We start from the raw sequence: 17,458 nt of genomic DNA, 5'->3' as shown, positions 1-17,458 counted from the left end.
AATAATTGATTACTCTGGCATTTTGCCTTTTCTGTCACCTTGCAACAGTAGACCCTAGGCCTATTAAAAGATCTAGTCCAGGGCGCCTGGGTGGCTCAGTCGTTAAGCGTCTGCCTTCGGCTCAGGTCATGATCCCAGGGTCCTCAGATCGAGTCCCGCATCGGGCTCCCTGCTCAGTGGGGAGCCTGCTTTTCCCTTTCCCTCTGCTGCTCCCCCTGCTTGTGCTCTCTCTCTCTCTGTCAAATAAATAAATAAAATCTTTAAAATTAAATAAAAAAATAAAAGATCTAGTCTGGTCTTAGTTCTTCAACTTGTACAAGACATTTTTAGTCCAGCTTTAGTTCCACTAACCAGTATGTTCTAGAATTAGTCCATATACTCGGCATCCATTATGTCAGGGCCAGGCCCTGGATAACCTTTTAGAGATACCCTTTTCCTCTTCCCAGCTCTTTGCCTTCTTGGCCAATAATCTATAGTTTCCCTCTCCTGCACTCACCTTGTCCACAGGGACTGATCCTGCTCTGAGCTCCATCCTACTTGCCCAGTGCCCTACTACCTGTGCATCAACCAGTAGCCCTTTGCAAGAGCTGTTGGTCTTGTTCTTTTGAGGCTAAGAGAAAAAATATTTCCCTTTTTATATTTGTTTCCTTGTACTCATACTAAAGGAATTCTTCCTATGGTTTTGACAACTGGTTTTCTATAGTCTATAGCTCTCATTTTGTTTTTTAGAAAGTAAGATTTGATGCTTACTGTTTGCAGGTCTCTATATTAGATGCTGCTAGAAGGTCAAGAAGATGACTAGGATAGCTGCTTATTTTCTCAAGGCTGCTGTTGTCTGTTCAGGAGAAGTAAAGCTGTGGACACCCAAATAATTACAAATGGAGCTAAGAGTATAATAAGTACAAATAACTAGAACCAAAGGGCAGTGTTATTTCGGCATAGTATAAAGACGAACCTTTAGTAGAGCCTTCTAACAGTGAGTGGAGGTAATATGGTATAGTGGAAAGAGCCAGATCTTTTGAGTCAGACATTCCTAGATAAATCTATTTAATCAAACATTAGCTGTGTGATCTTTGGCAAGTTACTTAACCTCTCTGGGCCTCAGTTGTGTTTTGTGTTGTGTGCGTGTGTATTTTGATTTGTGAAAGCAGGATAAATAATCCCTTCTTGATTTGTTAGGACTAAGTAAGATAATATTTAAAGTGATCAGGGGGTGCCTGGGTGGCACAGTCAGTTAAGCATCTGACTCTTGGTTTTGGCTCAGGTTGTGATCTCGGGGCCGTGAGATTGAGCCCTGCGTCAGGCTCTATGCTCAGCAGAGAGTCTGCTTGGTATTCTCTCTCCCTCTCCCTCTGCCCCTCCCCCTTGCCCCCTTCTCATGCATGCATGTGTGCTCTCTCTCTAAAATGAATAAATCTTCAAAAAAAAAAAGTGATCAGCATACTAGGCAATACAGAGGAGGCATAAAGTAAATATAAATTCCTGCTACAGAGATGAGATAAAGATGTCATGTCACCCAGAGAGTCCACTTAGGCAGATCTTTCACAGGCAACATGACTTTGCACCAGTCCTCTCAATTTAGGCTTTGGGGCCTTAGCTTTTTTAGCTTCAGAAATTCAAGGTTTGTCAGAACACTTAGAATACATCAAATTCAAGAGACTGACTCACTAAATTTTAAGAGACCTGTGTATGAGCCAGAATGTTTATTTGCATTGAGGACTATTCATTTCCATTATTTGGAATTTTCATTTTTCCTAACCAGGGCACATCTTCTTGATATGAGTAGGGACAGACTAGTAAATGGGTGGTGGTTTGAAGAGACTTAGGATCTGAATAAATGGAAGTGGTTAATCTCCACGAGCATTTCACTTATTAGGATGAAATAGCCCTTTTTTTTTTTATGAAAACTAGGTGAAAGAGCACTTCTCCATTACGGAACGTATTTTTCTAAAAAAAATGTGATGTTTATACTCATGAGACTCAGAGTCTCTTTCCCCTTAACAGCCTAGGGTCTGATGAACATGTATAGTTATCTGGCTTTTGCTGCCTTGGATTCCATGCTGACCCCTTCCCCTTCCGATTACAGTCAGTGCCTAATGCTGTTGATAGATTTAAGCTTCTCACTGATGATTTCATGCCCCTTATGTTGCTTTGACATTATACTCAGATCTCCAAGTTCAGCTTTTTCCTAAAACACAGAAGGCATGTATTTGCTGAAATTTTGGGGGGTTCTTTTTACGGATAATTATCTCATTCCATCTCATGCATTATGTGTAAAAAATTTTCCTGTTTCAGTTTTAGAGGATCCTGATGGGAAAGGGGTGCGACAGTGCCGTGTAGTAGAAATAGTTGTCGTTATCCATTCCCAGCAGTTATTTAGTTGATTTTCCAGTGCTGCTATGTGAACACGTGTAAGAGTCATCCACTGGGTCTGTTAAATAAGCAGACTTAACGCCTTGAGTTGAGAGTCAGGTAACTGATAACCTGTAAGGTGCCTTTCAACTATTTTATTTCCTGATTCTAAAACCTTTTATCTCCCTGTTGGATTTCTTGGCTCTAGTATCTAGATCCATTGTCTTTTCTCACACTGTTATCTTTTTAACTTACTTAGAGTTTCACATGTTTAGTGAGTTTCTTTTTTTTTTTTTTAAGATTTTATTTATTTGACAGAGAGAGAGAGACAGTGAGAGAGGGAACACAAGCAGGGGGAGTGGGAGAGGGAGAAGCAGGCTTTCCCGCCGAGCAGGGAGCCCGATGCGGGGCTCGATCCCAGGACCCTGGGATCACGACACCGGCCCAAGGCAGACGCTTAATGACTGAGCCACCCAGGCGCCCCTAGTGAGTTTATCTTTGGTTAATTTTGTTAGTTATGTTAATATGTCCTTGCTTGCCATTCTGTAGTGTTGTCATCTAAAAAAAAAAAAAAATCCTGAGGAAAGCTTATTATCATGAATGGTGTCCCTTTGAGAATAAATTGTAATCATTCTTTGAATCCTGCTTATACTTTGTATCATTTTTTCATTTAAGGAATTTTTTTTCAAAGTTCTTACCATTTTCATATGTATGGGAAGCTTTTTAATGGCCCAGATTTAATTTATGTATTTTTATGTAATTATCTTTGCAGTTTTTAATGAAAATCTTCCTTTTAAAGCAATGATTTTATTGGTATTTAATGAATTTTGAGCAACGGATGTCCACTTTGTTGTTGTTCATTCCACTGTCTTGCCAAAACTTCTTCCAGTTATTTTTTTACTATTATTTGCCTAGTAATACAGAGAATCCTGTTATTATTTTAATCAGCTTCTTATGAAATCCATAAATTAAGTCAGCATTGGCCAGTGTCAGATCCCATGTTTGTTTGTTTGTTTTTTAAGATTTTATTTATTTATTTGACAGAGAGAGAGCACAAGCAGGGGGAGCGGAGGGTAGAGGGAGAAGCAGGCTCCCCTCTGAGCTGAGCAGGCAGCCTGATTCGGGGCTCAATCCCCGTACCCCGGGATCATGACCTGAGCCAAAGGCAGACACTTAACCAGTTAAACCACCCAGGCTCCCCTCAGATCCCATGTTCTTAACCACTCTTTGTATACCTGCCGAGGAAAAGGATAGGGATAAAGCAGCCATAGATTTCTTACATGAGACATGTTCTTAGACCACTCTTTAGTCAGGAAATTGCAAGTTGGAGATCTCTCTAATAAATACATTCCCTCAACCCCAGGACACCTAAGAGTACAATCATGAGGTGCTTTCAGTGGGTAGAGTTAACGGGAGGCTCAGAAGGCATTGTCCCCTGAATATCTCTATTTAAACTCCCTATCCCTCCATTTAATCCTTGACTACTAAATGCTGGTCAGTTTTAGCTTCCTAGCTCCTTAGTCCACACCTTTCCCTGACTCTACCTGTAGAAGGTAGCCTTTAAGGTCCAAGGCCTCAGTGATTCTTGCCTCCTGATATTCATACCTCATTGACTCACTGTTTTAAAGACTGGAATACAGCAGGAGTGCCTGGATGGCTCAGTCAGTTGAGCATCAGACTCTTGATCTCAGCTCAGGTCCCCCCCCCTTTTTTTTAAATTTTATTTTATTATGTTATGTTAGTCACCATACATTACATCATTAGTTTTTGATGTAGTGTTCCATGATTCATTGTTAGTGTATAATACCCAGCGCTCCATGCAATACGTGCCCTCCTTAATACCCATCACCAGGCTAACCCATCCCCCCACCCTCCTCCCCTCTAGAACCCTCAGTTTGTTCCTCAGAGTCCACAGTCTCTCATGGTTCGTCTCCCCCTCCGATTCCCCCCCTTCATTTTTCCCTTCCTACTATTTTTTTTTTTTTAACATATAATGTATTATCTGTTTCAGAGGTACAGGTCTGTGATTCATCAGTCTTACACAATTCACAGCGTTCACCATAGCACATACCCTCCCCAGTGTCCATCACTCAGCCACCTGATCCCTCCCACCCCCCACCACTCCAGCAACCCTCAGTTTGTTTCCTGAGATTAAGAATTCCTCATATCAGTGAGATCACATGATACTTGTCTTTCTCTGATTGACTTATTTCTCAGCTCAGGTCTTGATCTCAGGGTCATGAGTTCAAGCCCTGCATTGGGCTCCACGTTGGGTATGGAGAAATAAAAAAAAATAAATGAAGACTAGAACACAGTAGAAGTAATGAGATGTCAGTTTTGAGATTAGGTTATGAAAAGACCATGGCTTCCATCTTGGGTGCTCTCTTTCGCTTTATCTTGGCTCCTTCGCTGTAGGGGAAGCCAGCTGCCCTGAGGCAGCCCTACAGAGGTGTCTGTGTGAGTGACCTTAGAAGCAGATCCTCTGGAGCCTGCCACAGACCTATGAGTGAGCTTGACCGCAGCTTCTTTTCTAGTTGAGCTTTGAGGTGAACAGCTGATACAGCAGCAGCCCTTTGAAAAACCCCGAGCCAGAAGCACCTGGCTAAGCCCTCCCTGATTACTGACCCTAGAAGCTGTGAGGTGATCATTGTTTGAGTTTTTTCAGCTGTGAAGTTTTGGGGTGATTTGTTGTACAGGAATAACTAATCCACTGCCCTCGGCTCCTCTTTCCTGCTGTGCTTTTACTGAAACCTAATCTTCTGAGTCCTTGCTTTCTCTTCAGAACCCAGTCTAGGCCCATACTGGATGATTTTCATCTGGAATTCAGCAAGGGCAAACTTACTAACCTCTCTGGACTCCAGTTTCTTTATCGGTAGAATGTGGGATTGGTTGGGCCAGGTGATTTCCAGATCTTTCCCAGCCCTAAAGTTCTATGCTTTTGGATTTCCCCAGGCGCTGTCTCCAGTTTCATCAAGAAGAGTGAATATCAGAAATAACAGTTGGAATCAACCAAACTTTATTAACACTGGGAACCTTGCTTTCCAGGTTGACTTGGGGATAAAAGGCAACAAACAGATTAAGCCTGTAGTGACTAGTCCAAATAGCAGAACTGCATCTGTCTTGGTGAATCTTCAGAATCTCTCATCAAAACCATCAGCTTCTAGGAGCAGCTGGGTGGCTGAGTCGGTTAAGTGTCTGACTTGATCTCAGCTCAGGTCTTGATTCAGGGTCGTTGGGCTCCACACCGGGCATGGAGCCTATTTAAAAAATAAAAACAAAAGCCATCAACTTCTAGAATTTACCCCTTTTTTTCTCATTCTTAATTGTCACTTAACTCTGGTCATACTAACCTCAGCCAGTTAGGGTAGCCCCAGGAAAATGAGAGGTAGAAGCATTACAGGGAGGAGCCCAGAGAAGTCCAGACTGAGGACAGCAGAAAAGTCAGTATGTGAAATGGCTGACTTCTCAATCCAAGATTTGTAGAAACTGATGTTTGTATATATTCCAGGCTCATTGCTTCGGATACAGTTTGATCCCCAGCTGACCACTCCTGCCAGGACCCAGAAATCCTCCACTCTACATGTCAGGGGATCTCCTCTACTGCCCTGGGGAGAGAAGAAAGATGACTAGGCCATGCACAGGGCAAAGAGGGTAACTCTCCCAATCGTTGAGTCAAGAACTGTGGAGTTAGGGCCTGTCCAGACACTGCTGGATTTACTCAGGGATTCTGAAGATACGAGACATGGAATAGGCATATCGGAAAGGGGAGAGTTCTGGAAGGTGCCTACAGGATGGATTCTTACTATACACTGATCCATCTGCCCCACTGGGAGCTTGGAACAGATCATTTCTTCACTGATGATGGGCTTGATTCCATGCAGGTTTGCTTTCTGGTAGTAGTCGCTGCATGTCTGGAGATCAATAAGGGGCACCTTTAGCTCCTTCAGTATGTAAGATGGCTTCATATCTGTAAGATCAAAAAGAATCAGAGCTGTCTTAAAAAATTAGGAAGCAACTTTCAGCTAAGGATACAGATTTTATGCCTCTGGTTTTCAGGGATTTCAGCTCTGATTTTAAATATTCTGCTTCCATATCAGATGGCACTCTGCCTTCCAGTTCGGGGAAATAGCCTAAGGGCCGAGTTCCCTGGGTCTGAACAGGGCCGAAGGCATTTGCTCCCACTCAGATGCCACAAATAACAGAAAATCTTGTGATTCAGGAAAACCCAAAACAATGAATGACGCGGAATTACCTCATTTGGCCTTGGAATATATTGTTATCTTCCATAGAATATGAAGAGGTAGATCTAACATACTCCAGAGAATGAAGACCGTTGATTCAGGCATGAAGCTCTACTCTCCTCATCTACCTTGAGACTTGCTGAGCAGCCTTACTTTTTTGAATACATCTTCATGCCTGCTTCCCCTCTCCATCTAACCACACACACTACCCGGGTGCAGAGCGAGAGCTATATTACATCTCAGACTGAGAGCTACCTTCTCTCTAAGCTCATTGTCTTGTCCTCACTTTTAAGGTCTTAGCACTATTGCTAAGCAAGAGTAAAAGCAGATATAAATAAGCCAAAGAGATCACAGCAGAAGTGTGAAAGCAAAGGGGGGAGGTAATAGGGTCAAGGAGACTTTGAAGTCTGTGGCATCTCAGATTAATTGCCTGGAGAGTACAATGTATCTGATGCTGGGGCTGGGATAGAGAGTAGGGGGAGAGAATGTCAGTTGAGGAAAGAGAGCTCAGAAGATCTACTTATCCTCACGTTGGTGTATTCCAGAATAGCCCCATCCAGTCACCCAGCAGGAGGTTGAGTTCTTGAGCTGGGCTGCAGATGAGGGGAGGCAGATGGGCAGGACAACTGGGGTAAAAGAAACCGGGTAGGCGAGTTTTGCCACAGCGATGGCGCTAGTTGTGTTTCTCTGGAAGTGAGGATAGAGGATAATTCTGGACACAGGGATTATCGTCGTTTTGGAGCCGGGGTGACCAGAGACCTGAAGTGACCCCACCAACACATTGTATTTTCTGGTGTCCTTAGACCTGAGAAGAGAAGCAGAGTGGGGGACCATGGGTTTCTCGTGACTCTGTCATGGATTGTCACAGCAGAGCCCATAGTTCTGGAGGTTGCATTTTTTTCTCTGACTCTTCCTAAGCATTGTTCCTTCACCAAGTATTTAGCATTTCCTGAGAGTACAAATGAGACTTAGACATGATCTGGCCCTCAGAGGGCTGTTGGATTGTGTGCGTGCATGCGCATCCTTGTGCACACCACGAATGTGAGAGAGAGGGGAGGGAAAGAAGACAGACGAGCAACAGACAATTTAACAAGTACAGAATTTTAAACTGTGATAAATACTATGATAAAAACAGGATTTTAAGTTAGAGAGTAAGGGATAGGGGAAGAGTCTTTGGATTGGGCAATCAGGAAAGGTCTCATTGAAGAGAGAAGTTCTCAACAGAGGCCCAGAAGAGACAGCCATGAGAAGAGCTATCAGGAAAAGCATTTGAGATAGAGGGAATAGACTATGCAAAGACCCGGACAGTGAGAAAGAACTTGGCAGTTTCTAGGAATCAAAATAAACCTGTAGTAGAATGACATGAGGTTGGAAAAATGAGCAGATATCTGGTGATCCACAGCTTATAGGCCACAGTGAGGCATCTGGTTTTTATTCTAAGTTGCCTGGGCAGCCACTGAAGGATTTGAAGGAGGGAGTGGCATGATCTTGCCTCTGACTTTTTGGAAAAATCACTTTGTTATGTATATGAATCAAGTAGCAAAACGTGTTATACTACTGCAGTGGGCTGAGGACAGCTATGCTTGAGTCGAAGTATATTTTGGAAGTAAAACTGACAGAATTGGCATATGGAGGGTGAGGGAGAGTGGGCTTCACATTTCTGAGTATGGCCTGAGCAGCTGGTTATGTTGTTGAATGAGATAGAGAAGATAGAAGTCGGTTTGGGAATGGTGGTGGTGGTGAAATTGTAGCTCTATTTTGAACATGTGACCTTGAAGGTACCAGTGAGGCTTCCCGATGGAAATGCAGCAGAACTAGAGTTTGGGGCCAGTGATGTAAATGTGGGTGTTATCAGCAAATATATGACATTGTAAACCATAGGAGAGGATGAGGTCACCTGGGGAAAGTAAAGAGGGCTGAAGATGTGCATCCAGAGAGGTGTGAAGATGTGGCATACTGGAAAGGGGGGATCCCTCCCCGGGGAATATCTCCTTTGGGTAGAGACTGAGTTGCGGGCACAGGGGATAACTGTTTTTAGGCATTCATTTTAGTCAAGGCAATTGTCAAATATGAAGATGCTTGAAATCTTAAGAGTAGTTGCATTGACTTGAGAGCTAGGGCAGGAAACCTTTGGACCCACTTCTAGGGCGCAGTGTACTCTATTGGGCAGTGCAAGGTAATTTCCCGTCTGACCTGAGCCCAGGAGCGCCAGTCACCCAAGTGCCCGGACGGGTCACTCACCGGAAGCAGCTTGCCACTGTCAGCACCCACTGCTGTGAGATGAGAGTGGCTGCACAGATGTGAAGCAAGCCCTGGCGGATGCTGACCTGCCAGGGCCACTGGCCCACGTTGGCCTCCCTGCCTGAGGCAATGCCAGATGAGATGGCGGGCCGCCCACAGACTGCCGGCAAAGAGGAGAAAGGCATGGGAGATCTGCCCAGAAACCTACCCCTCCGCCCCCAGCCCTCCGTGCTCCTTTCCCAAACTGGTGTCCTCTCTTCAGCTTGGCACAATTCCCGTCACTTGGTCCACCCAGTCATGCTGCCCTGGCTGGGGCATCTTACTTGACTTCAGGAGATTCTCTGGTTCCTCCTCATTGGTGCCTAGGGAGAGAAAAGGGGGTATGTGGGAGACACCTGTGATGAATTCTTGTTGCCATAGGAGGCCCACAGCCCATGCCCTGTGCAGCTTCTCCTGGGCTGGAGCCCCTACCCCCGCCTAGGACTCTCCTCACCCCGGGAACATACCTGAGATCCCCAGCAGAAGGGGCAGCAAGAAGATACAACCAGCAGGGCCCATGTCTTTTTCCTCAGAATCAGCACTTCCTTCTTTCTGGACTTAGGCTCCCAGGGAGAGGCCAGCTGGGGAGCAGCCGGAGAAGGGGGGCAGGACCAGCTTCTCCTGGATGGATGCGTCTGCTTCACCCCCTCCTCTCCTTTGGTTTTCACACAGGCACTGAAGGGACCAGACTTCAAAAGGGCAGCTTCAGGACCCAGGGGGAGGAGCTGGGACCCGAGGCGCCCCCTGCTGTGCAGGAGAGCAGGATGTCTGGGGTTCTGCCAGTAGGAAGAGGGGCAAGTTGGGCATGGGCACTGGAAGGAGCTGGGCTCAGTCAGTGGAGTGAACCTGGTGTGGGGCAAGGCCAGGCTCACAGTCCTCCCTCTGTCCAGCCTGCCACATCTCAGGGACTTGCCCTAGTTTCTGTCATGTAGTTATTCCCTGGCCGAAGGTGAACCAACCTGGGGCAGATCCCTGAGCTTGGCTCCCAAAGGGCTGTGCCCTAAGTCCTTGGCCTCTTGACCGGTTACAGAATTGACAGAAGAAAATAAAGAAGAGGAAATAAACCGGTCAGTTAGCTGACCAGTATTTCCTGCTGTCTCTTTCCCCTTTTTGTGTCAGTCTCTACCTGTTGTAATTTGTCCTTTGCCTTCCTAAGTCAGCAAATATTTATTAGATCTTTATCATGTACAAGGTATTGTGCTAAATGTGGCAGAATTTATAAAGAAGCATGGATTATGGGGGCTGCCTACCTTCAAGTTGTTGGCAATCTAGTTGGAGAGAAATAGAATAAGGAAATAACTCAGGATGTTTTTTGTTAATAATCGGTCTCCTGTTCATTAAAAAAAGGGAGCAGGTGCCTCTGAAATTTGAATGAACTTGGATACGGCACATAACCTAAGTGTGCTAAGCAAATGTTGGTTGCTATTTTTAAAACCATGATGAGGATGATGATGATGACAATGACACAGTTACTTAGACTCTTTAATTCCAGAGCTGTGCTTGGCACAGGAGGGCATATTGGGTACAATAAAAATGAGTGGGATTAGAAGGCCTATAGAAATGGCGGGGGGGGGGCCGATTATACTTCTAAAAATCAAGAATGGGATTATTAAAATCGAGAATTAATTTAACTTGAAACTTTCTAGAGACGAAAGCAGAAAAGAGAAAAAGGATGAGCTGCATAGCTCACATCATCTGAAGCATACTAATAAGCATAATCACACTCTCTAGTCAGGAGGTAACTTTTTCCTCCTTGGCAATAAATTCAGTGAGTTTGTTATCATATAAAAAGTGCAGGGGTTAATGTAACAAGAAGTTTTCTAGAGGACTGAGAAACATACCTTGGTTTTTATATTCTCTTAATACATGCTAATGCCATCATTCTGAGTCATGATTAAGGCATTTCTGTGAAGAACTAAACAAGTATTTATATTTCTTGTTATGTAACTTGAAACAAAAGTAGAATTTAGAGAAGATCCCTCTTTCCTCTTTCCAGTACCAGTTTTTCCAGCTGTGCTTTGGTGTGGTCTGTATTTTCTGGATACCCTTCAGACTGTCTTAACATTTTATTGACATTTTATTTTCTTGACTAAGGAACCAGCTTGTATTTCTGCCTCTATGAGAGCCTGTCTCAGCTTTGTTTGGTTAGGGGCTGCAGGAAGGCAGGTGAGGAGGACAATTTCAGAACCCAATAAAAGTACCAAAGATTTCAACATATGCAGTTTCATCTCCCCTATTTAGAAGGGAATGGAAAGGTCTGCCCCTCCCCCACCCCAGACAGAAGCCCCAGACATCTTCTCTCCCTGGACGGCAGAGGGTGCTTCAGGCCCCAGCTCCCCCTGGGTCTTGCAGCTGTACTTCTGAGGTCTGGTCCTTCAGTGCCTGGCCCTGGGTGAAATGGATAGAAAGCAAAGATTATTTCAGCCAGAATGCCCAGAAGTTAGATACTAGTGTATTAGATACTAATGTGTATAATTAATAATGTAGATAAATTACAAACTCTGGAGAGAGAAGGACAGTTTAAAGTCTTTGTTATAATTCAGGTTGTTCTTCTAGTTTACAAAGAGAATAAACTTTTTTTGTGTAGAAATGTTACATTGATTTCTGAATAGTTTAGCATGTGATCAGTTACAGAAGCTTTACAGTATTTTACATTTGCAGAACATTTTCCTCCACACAGTGACTGTGAGGGTTTTCATTTCTATTGTATAGATGAGGAAACTGAGGACCTTGGAGGTTAAATGACTTAACTAGTTGTATTACTGTGCACTAGCAAAACTGGGAATTGCTTCTATTTCCTAGTCTACTATGGTAGTCCCCCTCCTTACCCCTGGGGGATATATTCTGAGACCCCCAGTGGAGGCCTGAAACCACAGATAGTACCAAACCCTAAGTATACTGTTTTTCCTATACATACATTCCTAGGATAAAGTTTAGTTTATAAGTTAGGTACAGTAGGAGATTACCCATAATGCCTAATAATAAATAGAACAATTATAACACTATGCTATAATAAAAGTTATGTGAATGTGGCCTCTCTCTCTCAAAATATCTTACTGTGATGCTGGGAGATGATAAAATGCCTCTGTGATTAGGTAAAGTGAGGTGATTAAGGTAGGCATTGTGACCCAGTGCGTTAGGCTAGTACGGACCTTCTGATGATACCTGCTGCTCGGGACCACGGTGGACCAGGGGTAACTGAAACTGTGGAAAGCGAAACTGTGGGTAAGGGGGGACTACTGTAATAAGATTCAAATCCAGATCTCCCGACTTCTTGTCTAGTAGTCTTTCCCTCCATGCTACGGTAGCCTTCCAAGTCCAGGAGACATCATTCATTTATTCAGTAATCATTTTTTCATTGCCCATGCCAGACACTGTTCTAGAATAGGAGGAGTGACAACATAGAAAAAGCCTCTGTCCTCATGGAGCTTATACTCTAGTTTTAGATCATGAGAAATGCTTTGGAGAAAAATAGAACAGGAAAGGAATTCTGTGGTGGGGTGGTCAGGGAAGACATCACTGAGGTAATTTCTGAGCAGGTATTGGAGGAAAGAGAGGCATTGAGCCAGTGGTTACCTGAGGGAAGAGGGGTTGAAGCACAAATAAATGATAGCAGTACAAAGCCCCCAAAGCAGGGGTGTATTTGGACATTTGAGAAACACTAAAGCTAGAGCAGAGTGACTGAGGGGTGCCAGCTATAGGAAATGAGGTCAGACAGGGAATCAGCCAGACCGTGTAGGTCCTCATGGGCTACTGTGAGGACCTTGGCTTTTATTCTTGGTAAAATGGGAAGATTTGGGTCTGACTTAAAGTTTTAAATGGATCACAGTGACTACTAGGTTGAGAATGGTCAGGGGTAGAAGCAGGGAAACCAGTTAGAAAACTCTTACAGTAATTTGGGCAGGAGGTAATGATGGCTTTGGACCAGAGCTGTGAGGGCAAAAGTGGTAAGAAGTGGTAGATTCTGGGGGTGCCTGGGTGGCTCAGCCAGTTAACCATCTGCCGTCAGCTCAGGTCATGATCCCAGGGCCCTGGGATTGAGCCCCACATCAGACTCCCTCCTCAGCAGGGAGCCTGCTTCTCCCTCTCCTGCTCCCCCTGCTTGTGATCTCTCTGTCAAAAAAATAAAAAAAATATTTAATAAATAAATAAAATCTTAAAAAAAAAAAAGTGGTAGATTCTGGTTGCATTTTGAAGGTAGAGCTAATGAGACTTGCTGATAAATTGGATGTGGGTATGAGAGAAGAGTCCGTAATGACCCAGATGTTTTTGGCCTAGGCCCCTGGAAGTATGGAATAACCACTTACTAAGATGGAGCACACTGTAAGAGGAGCAGGTCTTTGGGGGGTAGACAAGAAATTCATTTATGGGCATGTTAAGCTTAAGATGCTTGATAGATGTCCAACTGGAAATGTCTAGTAGGCTGTTGAATCTATGAATGTGCACAGAGTCCGGAGGTTGCTACAAACTGAAGGGCTAGATTAGGGTGTCACCCGCATGTCAGAGTGTTTAGAGCCATGAAATGAGATAAGGTCACCTAGGGAATAAGTAGAAATAGAGCCCACTGTGAGTTTTAAGGATTGACCACACCAAAGTTTAGATGAGATAAACAGGAACCAGTAAGAGACTTGAGAGGATAGCAGGAGTTAGGCAGAGAATGATAGTAGTCTTCTGGAAGCCAAGTAAAGAAAGTGTTTCAAGGAGGAGGACGTGATTGGCAGCCAAATGCTGCAGACAACGAAGAACTGACCATTGGATTTAGCATCATGGAATGAATTCTGTTGAAAGAGGTTATTAAGTGAACATGAGTGTCGGTTGACCCATGAACTGGACTTGGGCGTTCATAGGCTCCTTACCCCCTCTTCTGTCCTTGGATTGTGGGTTCTGTTTGCCTTTCGGACTCTTAGAGGCTTTCCAAAGACATATCCTTGAGATAGTGATGTGGTATTGAGACCATCCAGACCATATATGTGACTAGCCCAGTTAAGGCCTCTACATAGTTTGAAGATTTGGCAAATGGGTATAGAGATCTACTTGTCTTGGGCAGCCACCAATTCCCTTCCTTATTAAACTTGCCACCTACCAATCTGAAGTGGCCTGATTCTTTGGTCTCTCCTTACCCTCTGTTTCAGATTACACCTGGGAAGCTCCCAAGGTGGTTGCAAACCAACAGATTTGAGAGAGAAAGGGGAAGAATTGGAAACAGTAAATAAAGCAATTTTTTAAAGTGGTTTTACTGTTAAGAGAAATTGAGAACTGGGACGCCTGGGTGGCTCAGTCGGTTAAGCATCTGCCTTCAGCTCGGATCATGATCCCGGGGTCCTGAGATCAAGTCCTGCATCGGGCTTCCTGCTCAGTGGGAGGCCTGCTTTCTCCCTCCCCCTCTCCCGCCGCTTGTGTTCCCTCTCTCGCTGTGTCTTTCTCTGTCAAATAAATAAAAAAAATCTTAAAAAAAAAAGGATGGGACAAATTATTTCATGTTTGTGTGCTAATGGAATTATCTAGAAGAGGGAGAAATTGATGCAGGAGAGAAAGCGGGAGAATTGCTGCAGTGTCCTTGAGCAGACAGGAGGGGGACTGGACCTAATGCATCAGTTGGGGCATGAGGATGCTTTCATTGGCGCACAGACAGGTCTTTCGTACAGCAGGAAAAAAGTAAATATGTGAATACAGATGCCAGTTGGTAGGAGATGTGGTAGAAGTTCTCTGCTGATTGTTTCCATTTCCTCAGTGGAACGGAAATCATCTATTGAGAGTGAGGATGGGAAGGGAAGTATTAAGGACTTAAGAAGGAGTGAGCTAGTCATGTACCAGTGCGGGAGATGAATGGACCAGAGAAATAATTGTGTGACTGCTGGACAGCAGAAAGTGTCCACTTGACTTTGAAGTGAAATTGGCAGAGTTGTGTTCACAGGCAGTGTTCAGCAACCTGGGTGGAGGCACAGAGAGGGCAGAGCTGTGGCTGACGTTCTCTGAAGTGGGTACGATGAGGGGGGTACAGGTAAGGGAGTGATTATAATGAGAAATCATGAAATTACACTGGAAAGGAGGGAAGTAGGGAGTGAGGGGACTGTAGAGAGTAAAGCAAGGCAAAAATCAGTGGATCTAAATCCTAATGGGGTTGAAAATGATTGGAATTGGCATTCTTGCTCTCAGGAGTGCAGGAAAGATAGTTGCTGGGAAAGTGAGATGCTTGACGTTGAGGTCACAGAGAAGGTGCAGTTATTGGTGATAACAAGGCCGGGGAAGATCACTGAGGTAGCATCTGAGCTCGGGTGATAGATCATTTAGTCCTGGTGGTAGAGTACGATGGAGAGGCCCTGGATATAGGGGAGACTTAACAGGAGCACGCAGAGGCCTGTGGCTCTCCTTTTTTTTTTTTTTTCCACTTTTCTCTGAGTCTTTCAGAGTATGGATCTGAACACCAAGACCCCAGGCTGAAGGGCCACTGAAAGTTGAGGCTGGGAGGCATCCCTCAGTCGCTATCTTTGTTGCCTGATCCTCAGCTGGCGATTCAGCTAAACAAACTGCTGTTTTCTTCAGCCACAGTTTTCCATTTGGTTCACAAAACCATCATGGGAGACTTTGTGCTAGGTCTAGTGCACCTGTAACCAGAGCAGAATGCCCTTTTTCTCCAGGCTGGCAGGTGGAAAGAAATCTAGTGTTAATAGTTATTATTAAAATATTGCCAGGTCTGGCTCCCTCTTCTGCTGCATGCTAGGTATAATATATGGGTTTTTTTTTTCCTTTACAATTATTAAAAAAATTTAAAGAGTAGAGAAGTGAAGATACGGAGTAAAATAGAAAGTTTCCCTCCTCACCCTCTTTACTTCTAGCACCTCTTGGGTTGTTTTTTGAGCATCATTCCAGATGTCTTTCCTTCTTTTTCTGCCTATGCATGTATATTTGTGTGGGTTCTGTATGTACATATCTGCGTGTGTGTGTGTGTGTGTGAATAAATCACAGAAAAAGTGTTAAGTATTCTACATGCAACTTACCTGTCTCCCTCCAGTCCTTCCACACCAACGTATACTGAGCTGAAGACTTTCCTTTAGCTCAGCTACATAACATTACACAATACAGAAGTGTAGCATAACTTTAAAATCATGTCCATGTTGATGGAAACTTAGTTTTTATTTTTTGCTGTAATAATTATGCTGTAGAATATGCTAAAGAATATCTATTCTTGTGTACCTCTGCACTTGCTTTGATGTGAATTGCTCTTACATGGAATTACTAAAGAAAATACCTAGTGTTTTAAGTCTGATCTCTGTTGCCAAATTGTCCTCCACAAAGACAGTACCAAGTTATAGTGATTGAGAGCATCCCTTTTCCCACCTCCTCATTCATACTCATTGTTTATTTCCTCAACTCCTCCACAGTAGCTCATCTGATAGGACTATTGGGAGAAAACGTTTTCACCAAACAATACTGTACTAATTTGGAGGGAATGACTGAAATTGGGGAATAAGAAAAATAAGATATTTCATTCTAATTCCTTATGCAGGGGATGGAATATTAATGGTTCTCCAAATTCTAAGATTGAGCTAAAACAGAGAGGGCCTTAACTAAATCCTTAAAGAGGAAAGTGATCAGAGGCAAGGCTGTAGAGTAATGGAAGCTGTCATAATAAAAGAGCAGACTTGATTTCTCTTTTGTTGAAAATGTTGTTTTCAAATCTTTTTTTTTTTTTTTTTTTTACAGCAAGTTTATAAAGATTTTGAGTTCTCTGGTAAATCCTTATAAATCATTGATTCCAGGTTTTATCTGAGTTTAATTCTGAGTTTGTGGTGACTAAATTGGAAAGAAATTTTATATGAAGTTTTATTTATTTATTCTATTTGATCAGGTTTTCAGTGCTTGAAATTTTGGCCTTTTTTGGAAGGAGAGACCTATAATAATAGTTCATATTTAAGATGTAACAGTATAGATTTAGTACTGCTTTTTCATTTTCTCATGTTTATTCTATATAGAATTTTATATTTATGATCTCTCTCCAGTTAAGAATCTTTTTTTTTTTTCTTTAAGATTTTATTTATTTATTTGACAGAGAGAGACACAGTGAGAGAGGGAACACAAGCAGGGGGAGGGGGAGAGGGAGAAGCAGGCCCCCGGCGGAGCCCGGAGCCCGATGCGGGGGCTCCATCCCAGGACCCTGGGGTCATGACCTGAGCCGAAGGCAGACGCTTAATGACTGAGCCACCCAGGCGCCCCTCTCCAGTTAAAAATCTTTTATTAGTGATGCCTTGATAACTGTCTGATAATTTTTTCAGACAGAGAAACATTTGAAAACAAGTTTTAGGTATGAAACTGGAAGAGCTAAGTAAAAGTCTTTTTCTTTTATTTAACTAAGAAAATATTTTTAAATTTTATGGATATAATGAGTATATGCCTAGGACAAAGTATCCGTACAGACTCTGAAAATAGGCGAGAGTATATGTATGTTTTGGGTAACCTTATTGTGAATTTGTACTTGTCAGCACAATAATTACATACCCTTGAGTGCTTTATAGTTGGGCTTTCACATAAGTACACATCTGTTTAAAACTCAAAACAATCTTGTAATACCCACTTAAATGTTTTTG

The 17,458-nt window shown here is 43.3% G+C and overlaps 1 protein-coding gene across 1 annotated transcript in view; it reads left to right on the top strand.

The window, feature by feature from the left end:
- Positions 1-17,458, top strand: part of SH3D19 (SH3 domain containing 19) — a 172,595-nt gene that overhangs the window by 45,688 nt on the left and 109,449 nt on the right. The window lies entirely within an intron of this gene.

This window comes from Phoca vitulina, unplaced genomic scaffold (assembly GCF_004348235.1).
Source record: "Phoca vitulina isolate PV1807 unplaced genomic scaffold, GSC_HSeal_1.0 scaffold14, whole genome shotgun sequence".
In the NCBI taxonomy this organism is placed as follows: domain Eukaryota; kingdom Metazoa; phylum Chordata; class Mammalia; order Carnivora; family Phocidae; genus Phoca; species Phoca vitulina.
Note: the sequence above shows the minus strand (reverse complement) of the source record. Positions and strands in the feature narration are given on the sequence as shown.